Genomic DNA, 15302 nt, shown 5'->3' with positions numbered 1-15302 from the left:
TTGCAAAAAAGCAATAAAAATATGTGCTACTCTGCAGGCTCTTTCTCTGCTTAACCAGCCCCTTTATTATTATCCAGGTTCTCTCAGAATATATCCTTTCTGCCAACAAGCCCGTACTGCTCCAACGGGCAGATCTATTCTCAGGGCCGGGCTGTCAACGCACGACGTTCTCTTGTCTGACTTCATTGCAGGTTGTCCAGTACAAGGGTCTGAGGGTGTCTGCCCGCAGGCCTGAACGAAGCAGGCCAACCGCCAGCCCGCACGTTCAGCTGGATGTCACCCAGCAAAGGCCAGCACAACTCACGCTGTTGCCCACAGGCAGCCCCACAGTCCACATGGTGCTAGGAGTACGTGGGGCAAAAAACGTTTTGAGAAGTGCCGTCTGTCCATCTCTGGCAGAAACCAGAGGGATGATGCTTGGAAAGCCCAGCCTTTGTATTTTCCAGAATTAAGACTTTGATTAGCTGCTGGCGCAAGACCAAAGCTCTATCTGAAGTGCTTTAGATAACCCGTCTGCTCTTGGTTTTGGAGTCTTGAGGAGTGTATGCTACAGCCCATTTCTCATCAGTGCCAGGAGAAAAACAAGGAAAATGAGGGAGCTTGTTGGGAGGACCACCCTCGCCACAGCTCTCATGCCCTCACACAAACACCTCACACGGGCTCTCCTGGCCACCCCAGGCCCAGGCTGGGTGCTGGGGCCCGTGACTCATGTTGGAGTTTGGCCCTGCTCCTCCACACCCACTGGGGCCAGGCCCATGGCCCACAGCCCTTCCCTCCCCTCCCTTACTCCCTCCCCAAGCCCCATTGGTCCTCCACAAGTCCCCGCACCTCGTGATAAATTTTATAATTATTCAGCCCTTACTACTAACACCGAAATTCATCACTCAAAGCAAATTAGCCGAGATTCATTAGAATAAGACATCTAGTAGGCACATGTACTTTATTAGCCTCTTACACCAATAGTTTTAATTAGGTACATATTTCACAGCTCTAGAGCTACTCGAGTGAAGGGCTGCTTTTATCTCTTTTATTTACAGTAACAAGCTATCAAACAAATACCACCATAATTAAAGTCAGATGCCAAAAAAATAAAAAATAAAAATCCCTATTTAAAATTTTTTTATTAACAGTGACCTGCTCAAACCTCAGGTTTTGCACACCAGGGCTATTTAATTAACGGGGGCAAGTCCCTCCAGCCGGGCAGGGAGGACTTGGCCTCTCCGGCAGCCCCTCTCCCGGCGGGCGATGCCTCCATGTCACCTTCAGGTAACGGGGAGCGCTCTGCCTCGGATGTCGTAGTGATGAGAAAAGTGATTAAAATCCAGCACATTTCTAAATTATTAATGAGGAATTTAAATGATGTTATAAAAGAGGGAAATACAGCCGAAAATGTTACACATTCATGGAATTCTTACTCATGCATAATAATAAGCCGAAAACACTTCGGCTATAATACTTCCCAAATTAAGGGGGGCAGGGGGCGATGTGTTTCTCGGGCCCGCCCGCCCGCCCTCCCTCACTCGGCGATCAAGGCCGCCACCTGCCGGGCTCCGCGGCGAACCGCGCCCGCTGCCGCCGCCTGGCGCAGGGCCGCCGGCTGACGGGGCCGCTGCCCGGCCCCAGGCCTGCCCGAGCCAGGGGCTCCGCCGGAGCCCGGCGTTAACTTCAGAGCCCTTCGCGTACATTTAGCACCGTGTCCGGCCTCTGGGCCCGGTGCTGTATTGTTTAAGGAACGGTGCTATGGCGGTGAGGGGAGCCCCTTCTTCTCCCGGCCTGTGCCGGGGCCGAGTGCTCCCTGCCTGCACCTGCCTGGAAGCACTCCTGCCGTCTGACAGCAATTTGGGGGCTGATGGCAGTAGTTAGTAGCCAGAGCACAAAAGGTTTCCCCAAGTCAAAGCTGCAAGCGACACATACCTTACACAGCTATATTTATGTGTACCTGCCTACGCAGTCCTTTCCCCATCTCCGTGTCTCTGGGCTGCCCTCAACTAAGCGCTGCTTGTGTGATCCATGAGGTCAGAAAATACCCGAGGATCTCATCATTAAAGACCTGCTTAAGGTTTTACACAATCAGGCAGACGTTTGTGTCACCTACCACTAAGTCCATCATTTTCCTCTCTCGGGGAGGGGGAAGAAACCTGCAAGCCAACAAAAGCAAAAGGGTCACTGGAGTACAGCCTTACCACAAAGCCGTGGACTCATGCGTCCCTCTGGCTGAGCTCTTTGGGGAGATTCTGTACTTCCACGTGTCTTTCAGTCTGATTTTGGTAGATCTGCAAAGCAGAGAGCCACCATCTGATTACAGTTGCAGCAAATAAGGCAAGAACAATCCCAGGCCGCTCTGGACTGTAAGGGCTATACAAATGCTACAAGTCCTGCTGAATGCTAACTGGCAGCTAGCACCAATTACTGGGTAATGGGCTCTCCACATGCCCCATTACTTAATAAGTAGATAGACACAGTCTGCACTCACTTTCGGAGCTCAGTTGTCGCTGGTTGTAACACCAGCTGAATGCTTTGCAGTGGGCTAGCCTCACAGTGACTAAAGCTCAGATCGTTATAGCAAAGTCTCAACCAAAAGAAACTGCCACACTCTTCTCAATTGGAGCAGATGAAATAAAGGCTCTTGGACACAGTTCCTACCTAGGAGCCTGCCAGAGTCTAATAACTGCAACATGCTGTGATTCTAAAATAAGTGTGTCATGGAGAGATACCCAGGCTAATTCTCAGGGAGCTAAATTTGCCCGGACGAAACTCTTCATTAGCACGGTGTTTTCTTCCACTCTCCGCTGTTTCTGGTCCCTTTCTGCATGGCACTGCACAGAGCACATTCACTATCATGAGTCATAGATGGCAGTTCTGGTCCCTCTGGACTGTGGCATTCATATCAGAAACAAAAAAATTACTTTTTTTACTCTTTTGCTTCCTATGTAGTCTCCACTGATGACATTCTCGTCATTCCTTTGCCTGGACAGCACCATTTATTAAAGTTTTTGCTTAACTGACTTTTGAGCACTATGGTTCCTCCACATTTTCTGTCATGTAGTTTTTAGCTATACAGAGATGTGAACAGGGTTTCCCTGAATGCTCTCCAGTTCCATGTTTTCTCCCTAGGTCGTCAAAGGAAGGTACTGGACAGAAGATAACAGAGAAGATCCCTATGAAATCGTGGTGCAACCAAATAATCCCAAAGCATCCTGAAAGAGTTTCCACAAGGAAAGCAGCAGGGACTCCTAAAACACAGTTCCCATACATCCTTGTTAGGAATGTGACACCATTACTTTCACAGCTAATGCTATGAAAGGCTGCTGAAATGTTCAAAGGAACTTTGTTAGTTTTATTTTTCTCTCCACAAAACAAAAGTTCTCACTGAAGGCCTTATAAAAAGTAAGAAACTTTCAGAACCTTGAGCCTCTGCAGGCAACCATTACATGCAAAATAATGTCCCCAGTTTATAGCCTTTAGCTGTTCTACATTTCTGACACTGTGAGGAAGGCCTTTGTAACCAGGTAGTTAGCATCAGATGGATATTGAATGCAACCAGCTGCATAAGTGCAATACCACAACTGAGATTTTTACATGCACACAAGTCAATGATTTCAAAACCATGGTTTCTGCAGCAGACATGATTTGCACCCTATGTATTACGGACTATCTGACAGTATTACAGACAAGGAAACATCTCTCTGTGTGCCAGGAAAGAGAAACCAGCCACTGTACTGAAGGCCAACAGAAGTTTTAGGTGCCTCAGAAGGCACATTAAATTCCAGTTTTATGGGTTTATGACCATACATTAACCTGATGTGGCCTTCTTTATCTGAAATTAGTTTCTTTCTAATTTTGTACATATATGTGCAGTACAGCAAAGTGATGGCTGTTCCATACTCCTTCACCTTCATGGATTTTGATTCTATACCTTGACATCCATCTATTAAATGCATTTAGCAGGATTAAATTACCTTCAAAATGAAGTTTTAAAGTGCATGTGGGAGGTGGGAAGAGAACCCACTGACTGCACTAGTTCATTGTGTGAACAAGGCAGTAAATACAGATGTGGAACTCCATATTCATGCCTCAGCACGGGTATCTCTTCAGTGTTGCACCTGCAGGTATTTATATGATCACACACTGAAATAAATGCAGCATGTGTGGGTGTGTAGAGCTGCACCTGTATATATAATGAGACGTTCAAACAAATCCACTAAGTTTTGTTGCAACACCTGACAAAAACATTCTTGTAAATTTTGTCCTGCACGTTCAGTAGCCTTGTCCCAGTCAATCTTTCTCTGGACTGGGTTGGACTGCCCTGTGTACCATCTCCGTCCCTTGTCCCTGAAGAAAAACCTCCTAATTTGCCACTTTCTCACTGCTTTTCTTTCTGAAGAGGAAATTATGTGAACAATCTCCCTCCACAACTTGTGCTGAGCTTATAGTTGCTGGAACTGAAACTGGTTAGAGAAGGTCATTTGCACATGCTTTGGGACCACTTATTTACCTGCTTTATAAAGATCATGTGTGCTTTTCCCATAAGGCAGCCACTGACTAGTGAGTCCTCCTCTGGCACAGAAATATTATGCATTTTGGGATTGGGTTTGAGAGCCCTCTTTCAGCCAGTGAAAGGACATGAACATAAAATTTAATGGTTTATGTGCAGTCTTGAGTCTAGTACCTACTATATTAAAAGCACTGTTACATCAACCCAAGAGCACAAGGAACACAGACATTGTATTCCCCATTTTTCAGAGAAAGAAACTGAGCCAAAGTATCCAAGTAAACTGACCAACCAAGCATCAAACATAAAACTAAATTTTGGAACTCCCCTACTTACCAGAAATTTCAATCTGTAAAGTTATTTGAAGCTCCTTAAAACTCAACAACTGCCTGCCAGGAAGGGTAGGAATCTCTTCACTGGGGGTAACTTAGAGTACAAGACAAAACATGAAGAAAATTAAGCCATTATTGCCATGCAAAAGTGCTGTAACCAGGACTTCGACCTAGAAACATTTGAACTTTGTGTTGTAATTCAATCCCACCATAAAGACATGGTCTGCATATCTGTATACATCTTAAAGAAACAGGAATACTATGAAGTATGTAACTCACATTTTATAACCAGATGCAGCTTTTCCTAATGGCTACTGGAGAAACAGAAAGTACTGTCAGTCTTTAGGCCAAAGGGCTGTTAGTAGAGAAACAAATTAATGTCTAATTTTTGCTAGTAACCGGCTAAATCAGTCAAATGTTCCCAGCCCTAGTTAACACATATATATCACAGGTATTATAATAACATGAACCTACTTATTAAAGCTTAACTTACTAATGCTTGGAAAATACTTAGAAATCTGTAGAGAAAAGACTTTATGTAAGAATAATATTGTCACTTCAAACTCGTTTAGTATGTCTGCCAACACTTAGTAGGCCTCACGGACCTTCAGGTTCACTGTACCTAAGAAGTTAACAGTATCTCAAAATATTTCCTATCCCCCGCACAACGGGCCTCCTCTTTGCCCAGCCACAGATGCTGTTTCCCCTTCCTTTCTGGTGCATACCTTGGTGAAAGAGAGATTAGTTTTCTGACATTAACTGCATTTGTTGTGCTGACATCATAGAGTCAACGAGAACAAGTATTTATACTTCTATTATGCCTTCACTGAACTGAACAAGGTGTTCAACAGGACATTTTAATTATAATCCCACTTCTAGCAGCGTAAGTAAAGGTGTTTAAAAAACACAATCAAGCATGAAATAGAACAGTAAACATGCCATTTCAATTACAAAATTATGTATAAGCACATCCTTGCACAGCACAACATTTGAAGACTGCGAGAAATGCTAAAATCCTATCTGAAGCGCTGAGAGGTTTTCTGCACAGAGTTGAAGGAGCTGAAATGCTCTCCTCTCACACTCTATTGTGCACTCACTCTGGATTTTGGTTCCGGAGAGAAACACACAAGGTCCAAAATTGATTGTTTTTGTACAGATTCCCACAAAGAAATACTAGCCGTAAGCTTTTTTTTTTTTTTTTTTTCTTTTTTTTTCTGCATTGTCATTTCAGTCACTTGTTCTGCTTTGGGAACTCTTTTTTACTTCCCAGCCCAATGGAGCTGAAATCCAAAAGCAAATGCACTGACAGATCCTTGCATCAATAGCCACCACCACCTACCTGTACAGTTCAGCTACAAACTGCTCCTTATCAGGAATGCAATGGAGCAAACACCCTACAATGCTCATAGGTACTGGTGAGCCACCAGAAACTCCTAGACATCTCTGGTATTCAGGAAAGCGCAGAGCCAGTTCTGAGGGATGTGTAACAGAAAGGCCTTGGTACTACACTGTCCCACTAAGCAAAGGTGAAAGCTTTTATTTTCTGTACTTGATACCCCTGAGCACTCCAGGAGCAGTTGTTGAAGCAGTGAAAGTTCTTACCAAAGCACAGCCACACTACACCATCCTGTCCTCTGCAGCCTCTGGAAGACAAAGTTCCCCCTCACAGCCTCAGAGAGAAGGAAATTGGAACAATTTGCATTTCTGCCACGCAGATTAAACTTGAACCAATGCTGGATGCATTAAGTTCCCAAAGACATCTGGAGATCATAACAAAATCTGTTGCTATCTCATGATCTAGACTATTATCTTTTCCACAAATAGTACTTTTCTGTTTAATAGACACACAGTTGTCCATGGTATGGAATCATCTTCTAGAGTATCTTACCTGGAAATTACTCTGTTACTGTGACTCGAAAGTAATAACTTTCTCAGGAATTTCACAATCATTTGGATGAACCTGTAAATACAGCAAATAGGTGAAATGTTTATGAATAAGTACTTAGTAATCTGCCAAACAAACATGTAACAACATCTGACCGACAAGAAACTACGCTGGTGTCTGTAGGTATTTAATAATATAGACAGCATTAAAGGTTTGACTGCTATCCCTTTTTTGAAATAGATTTTTTTACTCTCTCACTATACTCTCAGGGTTGAAGGAAAAAAAACAGCATATTTTTTCCATTCCTGGAAGAACCTGTCTTTCTCAAAATGCCAGACCACCTCATTAGTGGAAGCCTTGGTTAGCTTGTAGATAGCTGGCAGAGGTGTTTTGTTGTGCTTGTTTCCACTTCATTTTTTTCCCAGTATTATGAGTAGGTAGAAGTAAAAGCAGAGTTTTCATTGCCTTTAAAAGGAGCAGAATCTGCTTTCATTTCATTTTTTTTCCCATTCTTCTCCTGGCACTACACAGAAACGCATGTGAGGTGAAATGTGTCTGCGAGGTAACTTGGCGGTGAGGGTTCCAGAAGCCAACATTAAATGCAGATAACATATTTTTGACTAGTTATGCACATTTACAGCCCCAGTCCAGAAATTTAAGAGAAGCACTACATGGAGAAGTCATTAACTGAGAATTAAGTTGGAGAAATACAGGCTGTATGAGGAAACCTAAAATTAAAGCCCCCCTTTTAACATCTCTCTACTTCAAGCAAATCAACTAATGAGGCAAGGCCTTGAAGTTCATTTATACTAGAAGTGAATGAGACCTGCCCGATCCACTAATCTTCTCCTTGAATGTAAGGCTGACATTAGGAAAAAGACATGCTGCTTTTGCAGTGTTTCAGAACTGCCAGTGCCAGTTCAGGTCCTCCCCAGCTTCTAGATGGACCAGGGCCTCCACAACTGAACAGATCCACAACTCTATGAGCTTTTCACCACCAGATATAACCTAGGTCATGATTAGAAAATGGGATCATAACTAGCTAGGCCTGAATAGCTATGACAAGCAATGATGCATGGCATGGAAAACATCTCATCTGGTGCAGGGAACATAGTTTTCAGGGTCAATTTTAGAAAGCCATAGAATTTTATCTCTAGACTCAACAGAGAAGCAAGCATGGAGCCTGGCATTTAAAAGGTAAAATTTTAAATTGAAGACATTATTCAAACATCTTCCTAGCTGGGTGCTGCAGAGCCTGGATCCATAGCCTCTGCAGCCGCCAGCTGGGATGGGGTGTACCGCCTCTGCCTCTGGGCTGTGGCCACACAGTGCTGGCCGAGCTGGGGGATGCCATGGGAGCAGAGGGGCATGACATCCATGCATCTGCAGACCCAAAGGTGCTCAAGACCTTGCAGGAATGAAAGCAGAGGAGAATGAAAGAGAAGTAGCTGAGAGATGATACTGCTGCTTTGTAGAGTACAGCCACAACAGGAGCTGTAATCACAGAGAAAACAGCATGTCTGTCTGAACCACTATTTCTGCTTTATTGTGTAAATACAGGAACTATGACTTCATGTCTCACACTTCAAGAGACGTACTCTTGGGCTTCTTTTCTTCCATATCAGAGCTCTAAGAAATGCAAAATGTGCCTCTGAGTTTCAGTTCTGGCTTGAGGTTAATCTCTAGAAACAAGTAATGTAACATTTCCATCTATCTTTTCTACTCTTTCGGCGGTTTTAATTATACTGATATACTATGACACTTTAAACAAGACAAGCCTCAGCTTATGGCCTGCTCTGTAATGGTTCAGCTGCTGCATGTGCTCCAGCATATTTTGCTCAGACAGGCTGCTGGGGGCTGGTGTGTATGTGTGCAGAATAGTGCCCTTCTGTCATGAGAGATTTCATTGCACTGATCATTGTATATTTGACAGACTCTTTGTCAATGTCAAGTGCCTTTTGTGGTTAAGCCCAGTAAAGCTAAAACAAAAGGTCTCCTAGATATTAGATATATAGTGACATTACTGAATTCACTTGGAGGCAGTAATTTTTTGTCAGCCTATGAAAAGAAAAATGGAGCTAATGGGAAAACAAAAGGAAGATGCCGGCATGTCTTTTTAGCTATTTTTGTTTATGTCAGACATTGTGATTGACATCTGGCCCAGAACACCCCTTCAACCATTGGGTTGGTGTCATGAAACAGAACAAAGAGAAATTGCCAGCCAAGAAAACACCAATGGCTCAGAAAGCACTTTTTTGTTGAAGTGTTTCATTTTCAGTAATCAGTATCAAGGCACAAGAGTAGTTCATTCCCATACACCCCCAGCTTACTAATTGGACTTTTAAGTTTCCTTCATGTTTGCTTTCTTCCTGCTTGCTTGAATGGCACCACACTGCTGGTTTGGTTGGATGACAGTCTGTCATAACAGTGATGTTTGAGGTTAGTGAAAACTGACGTGAAAAATACAATCCACTGGCCTTTAACTGAAATAGCAGCTCTGCTTTTTGTGGAGTTGTCAGGCAACATTTTTAAACCCCTTTCACGGTGAAGGCAGTTACAACATGTTTTTCTCTGTATCAAGCAGTTCCATCATGACGAGCATTATCTATGTCTGTTGTCATATCAGAATATTGCCTTTGAAGAGCAGTTTACTGTTTCTTGTGTGATCACTTCTCCTGTTGAAGTGCCCTAAAAGGGTTAAAGGAATTTTGTGATCATTCTTCAGTGCTAGGCCAATTACAAAGCTTTAAAATATGTTTAAGAGTGACTTTGGAAATACCTGTGACCAGAGCAATTCCTGCAGACACACAACTTCACAGAAACTTTGTCACCAGCGTTATGCAAGCGCTGCAAGGAAATTATTATTTAAACTTCTAACTTTGTCTTGAAAGTATGAGGCTGAACATTAAAAAAAAAAAAAAGAGAGACTTTTTACAAAATGAGAGCAGGATGTTTCATCTGCTACTTAGGTACAGTTAAATGCTGAAACCATAGGAGAACTCTTGCCTTAACATATAAAGATCTTAATCACTTAAAAAGATCCTAGGGAATTTGGCCCCTGAACACATTGCATGTGCTGCAGCTAAACATCTTTGCACCTTTTTAACAGGGTTCCTTTCAGTATTTAACACAGGGGTATATTCTTCTCCAGAAGCACACTTAACTCCCCCCAGCATTAATAGCAGAGATGCTCACACACAGAGTGGCAAATTTCTCTCTGTCTCTTTGCACAGTGTTCTAAAAAGAACTTTGAAGAAATTGAGAAAAACAGAAAGAGCAGTATATTAATTTTAAGGAGATGAAAGCAATACATGTCACTCCTAAATTTCATGGAAAATGCACCGTTAGTAACAAAGATGAGTAGAAAATTTCAAAATCATTTTGAGCAGCATTAAAATCAGTCTTCCCTGATTTTCTGTTTTCCCCTTCTTTTCAAAGCACATACATTAAACTCATTTTATGCTTATAATGTATATAATGATTCTAGACAACATAAGAAGGACACTGGGATTCTTCCTATTTCAACGTATAAAGTGGCAAGCCAATTTATGCAGCTTAAACCATTGCTAAAGAAGATGTATCAAAAATTGCCTGTGATCATTACAAATAACAGCCTGAAATGTTCACAAGAAGCTGTTTGCTTATCATATTTTCATTAAAACATCTTTTCACCTGCTTTGCTTTTCCCATGCCTGTAACCTGCATTGTAATCAGTCTTATTAACTGAGAACATAAATATGATTTATTATGGTCTGATAATGGAAGCTGCATGGACCAAGAGAAGGGATATATTGTCCTTTGATAAAATGGCTCTTTTCTCTCAAATAGAGCTCTATCATGAGAGCATGCAGAATGTAGTGAGTGATTATTTCCTGAGGGTGAATGATGGCAGAACCCTACAGAAAATCTTCTTGTTGGCCATGACAGCCTCCGAGTGTCCCCAAATCTCACCGAGTTTGACAACCTGCAGACACTTTTGATGAACTGTATTCTTCTGTCAGAGACAGCCTGTCTGGGAGGAGAAAAGGGAACCTTTATCGTCTGATCTGCTATTATTGTCTTGATCTTTTATAAGCAATCTCTAATGCACATGAATATAATATCCTTTCACACAAGTGCCAAACATAATAGAAATGTAGTTAAAGGACCCTTTTCCCGGTTATGTAAATGTCCTAATACCATAATTAGAAAAGATGGTTTGTGAATGATAGCAGTAAGGAAAGGGTAATCAAAATGTTTTAACATTATCTTTCTGTTTTAAAGACCAAAATCTGTGATAAATAGCATTTATGGTAGATATGGGGAACCAGCTTGTGCTGAAGCTTTTACCTAAAAGAGAATAGTTTTGAGCATGAAACTGGTGTTATATTTTCATAAAACACATAAATGACAGCTGGTCTTAAGCCAAGAATGATTACTGGCAGATATGACTTAAAGAAAATGAGTATTCCACTCAAAATCCCTCCATGGCTGTTACAGAAAGAACAAAGCGTTATTATTAAGTAGTGTATTTGGATAAAGCGGTGTTCAAGACCAGCTAAAGTTCGCCAACAAATCTCTCTTTTATCTACATCCAGAAGAACAGGCATAACAGAATCTTTTTCAATTAACAGCTGTATACATTAGCAAAACACCCGTCTTTCTCAGCTGAAGAGGTCTGGCTTATTTATCACAAAAATGAAATGTTTTGGGGGAAGGTTTCCAAGTTGCCAAGTAAAAGCAAGAGACTTGATTTTTCATTAACCTTTTGACATCTGGAGCTGGGGTGTCCCAAAATTAACTACTTTTTTTTGGTCTTTTGCATTACCAGTTGGTGTTGAGAGAAGTCCCAATTGTCAGAGTCAAAAGGTTAATCAGCAATTTCACACCGGTGATGTGGTCAGAGTTTGCATGCTACTGCCTGGACAGGAGGAAGAAGAAAATAAAGTAATTAACACAAAACTAAATCCCGACATTATTAAATTTCTTGTATTTTTGTTGTTGGAAAATATTTCATGATCTATTTATTAAATATTTTGATTTCTGAGAGGGCATTGCAGAACTTTGCTGAGAAGCCCAAGTTCTCAGCAAAGACCGGCTTGCTTCATTTATTCTGCTTTTCATAAGGAAACACAAAACAAATTACAATTTATTCACCCACCAAATGTCCAGCCCAGGCCACCATGAGGGAAAAATCTTCTAGGTCTGTTACTTGGGGAGGTTTCAGAAACTATCCAACTGAGGCTAATTTGGTCTGAGAGTTCTGTCCTGTCTCCAGGAGGTGAGGACACCCGAATTCCCATTCACTCAGAGTCAATTTCATAGTGCAGGTGCCATATCAGGGATTAAGATGGTCCAGTAGCAAAAACTTGAGCATAGACTTTTCTCTCCTATTCCCTTCTGCCTTGACTGCAGAAAGTAAGCCAACAGCAGAATTCCCTTAACAAGTATGGACAGCAATGTTATTTCATGTGAAAGTACTCATATAAACAGCCATGCCAGTGCCTCAGCTGGGACCATTTGACCAGAAATAGCCATAACATACGTTGACTTATGTCCCAAAAGCTCTCCTAGCCGTAGCAAAAACAGATTTATTTTCCAAAAGAAAATATAAAATGTTTCTGAAAACATTACAGCTTGGCATTTGCTACCAGTAACAATGGTAGCACCCAAAATGACTTCTCATTTGTCCAGGCAATATTTGAAACCATTAACTAATGTTTATCTTGTGGTTAGCCCTGATCAAAAGCTTTCTGATGTCACCATATGGATCAAGCCAGTTGTTCTATGTTTTTGAGACATTCTATCTTTTTCCTATGTCTAAAACAAATAAATAGTGAATACTGCCCAAAAGAACTTCTTTCATCCTGGATTTTTTCTTCATCACATATTTCCACTCGTCTCTTTCTGCAATTCCAACAAAATCTACCGCTAAAATCTTTCTTCTCTTGATTGCTACAGTTTTAATGGGGACAGAATTTTCCCCTGAAATGCTCTGAAAAAAATTATCAATCTTTCCAAGTGCCCTATTACTTAGTCCACCAATTAGCTGACTATGGAGCCTGAGTGTCCTTGTACATCTTCCCAGTCCCCATCTGTATACTTGGCTGCATATGTTTATGCAATTAGAAATGGTGAAAATCTAATAAAATTAGGACAAACCTGAGTGAGCCATAATTCTGCTTAATCTCTCAAACTGGATTGTTGAAAGCTTGCTGAATTCCCCAAACCTCTCTCAGGTGCCAATGAATGAGTCAGTATCATACCAAAGATCTCACGGCATAGCAGACGTAAATTATGCTTCCAGAATCTCATACACACCCTCAAATAATGAATCTAATGTCTCTAAAATAATGTCAGGGAGAAAACAAAACTAAACTAAACAGAAAACAAACAAGCAAACAATTTCCTCCAGTTACCAGCATCGTACCTGATGGTAAAGAATAGTGAAAAGGAGAATACACTGCAAATTTCATGGGGAAGGAGTAACAGTTTTCAGTCTGTCTTCCTATGGCAGTAGAAGAGCAATCTAAGCTTCCTACTTTCGGAGGAGGACCACTGACATTATCACACTGAGGTTTGTTAGATCCCACTGACAAGCCCTGAGAGAAATGAACAAAATGGGAAAATGAACCTTTCTTTCATCCCAATGTGATACCTGTCCAGACTTTTCTTTTAGAAGCCCATTTTACACTCTGTTTTGCACTGCAGTGGTGACCGAGGGTTTGCATAGCAATAACCACCAGCCTGAAGGAATCCCAGGCCACTTCATACCTGTGTCCTCTCTTCACCGACCATTTGAGAAAAGCCAGGGGAGGAACAATTTTGGCTAAAATTGGGAGGAATATTCTTTGAAAGAAAGAGTAGAATTATTTGGGTTTGAAGCACACTAGAGCAATTAATAACTCTGTCCTTGCAAGAAGATAACAATCTTTTATCTCAAGTTATGAGGGTTTTGGTTTTACACCAAAGCCAAACTATTTATTTGTTGCAGAATAGGGATCTTCAGTATGAGGAGAAAGACGTAAGGCATATGGCCTCTTAACTCAGACCTCAGAAGAAAATGTTGTCCTCAGATCTACCAGTTCCTTTTCATGGTTTTCCCCTGTATGTTCATCTTCCTCATAGACGTTACCTCCAAGCACATGCCTCGTTTACTCTGTGAGACCTTACAGCCAGGAGTTAACGGAGCCAGTTTTGTTCATAAACACAGAACTGAGGTGTTGCTCTCATTCCCAGTTTAATACACTCATACTCTGGGATGGCGAGGCTGCAGAAAATGGAGCTGGAAGGGATCGTAAAAAGACCAATAACTGACAGTATGCCCCAGATTTTTGACTACTCTGTCACTGAAATCCTCCAGTGATGGAGACTTCATCACCTTTCCAGTCAATTATCCCAACAGATAACTGTCATTTCCTAAGTGACAAATACAGCTGAACAGTGAGAGAGACCGATTGCTTTCTTAGACATTATATATTTTTGCTCAAATACAACTTAAATGTATTTATACCTTTCTCCTTGTTTCTTCTCCATTTATTTCTGGTTCTATTACTTCCCCTCCATCATTATTTTACTTTATCTTTCTTCCTACAACTACCTTACCATCTCTTCATTAAGTCACTCCTTTTCTGTCTTTTGAGCCTTGTGCTTTTTGGCATCCCTGTGTTTATTCTTTTTTCTTTTTCTTTCCAAACACATGAAAAAGAGAACCTCATCCACTGGTGGCCCTGCTACAGATGCCCATCTCTTGTAATCTCCTTAGAGGGTAGCCAAAATGCCATATTTTCATTCATTCCATTGAAAACAATTTTTGTATACAATGAGAAATTATACAGATGTATTCAAATTCAGGTCTAAAGGCTATGCTCTCGAGGTGTGACTGAACAGCATAGCTATGGGAAGCAGACGATCTGTTTTGAATACACACATGGCTGGATACAGCAGGGGTGGGTATTACATAACCTCTAAAAAGACAATTCAGAACCCCCGGCAGTCGTGTTAGCAGATAGCTGCTGCTTGCTGACTGGCAGTGTATTTCACGAGTAATACGAGTTACAGCACAGGCCTGGACCTACTGGTTAAAGAATAACAGATTAAGTGGCTTCATGTCTAATTTACGCCAGGAGAAGTACCATCAAAAACAGTGAAGTCTGGAGCATCACCATAAGCAGAGAATTGTTTTATTTTTGTCCCACCAGGTCAGGCCCATTGTATGGTTTTAAAGCACATATAATATGCATGTGTGGTGGTCTCCTTGTGACAGCTCTGGGCTTCGTGGCCTATGAGCTAATTGGAGACGTGATTCTGCACTCCAGAATTCAGTGCAGCTCAAATATTGGTATTTCTTAAAACAAACAAACAAACAAGCAAAAACCTATTTCAACTTATTCTTTAAAATTTTGACAGAAAATTATCAAAGAGGAGGATTACCCCTGCCACAGCAAGAAGCGGTGTGATAAATGAAGGGAAGGACTAAGGGAAGCTTACTCCACACTTAGGAGCAGAAGAAAGGTTTGTTTTCTAGCACAGCTGTTTCGTGGTGCATTGTTGCTGCAATATAGTTTGAATTGCACTATTTTCATATCTGCTTTGACCAGGGTCCGTGCTTGAG

General features: G+C 41.6%; 1 long non-coding RNA gene across 2 annotated transcripts in view; it reads right to left on the bottom strand.

The window, feature by feature from the left end:
• The window catches only part of LOC116491668, a 44179-nt gene that overhangs the window by 15183 nt on the left and 13694 nt on the right, over positions 1 to 15302 (bottom strand). For both annotated transcript variants that reach the window (XR_004253511.1, XR_004253512.1), the window contains one exon: positions 6713 to 6784. This is a non-coding gene — a long non-coding RNA (uncharacterized LOC116491668). The remainder of the gene's footprint in view (positions 1 to 6712; positions 6785 to 15302) is intronic.

The sequence above is a fragment of the Aythya fuligula genome, chromosome 8 (genome assembly GCF_009819795.1).
Source record: "Aythya fuligula isolate bAytFul2 chromosome 8, bAytFul2.pri, whole genome shotgun sequence".
NCBI lineage: Eukaryota > Metazoa > Chordata > Aves > Anseriformes > Anatidae > Aythya > Aythya fuligula.
The sequence above is the reverse complement of the archived record's forward strand: the minus strand, read 5'-3'. Positions and strand labels throughout refer to the sequence as shown.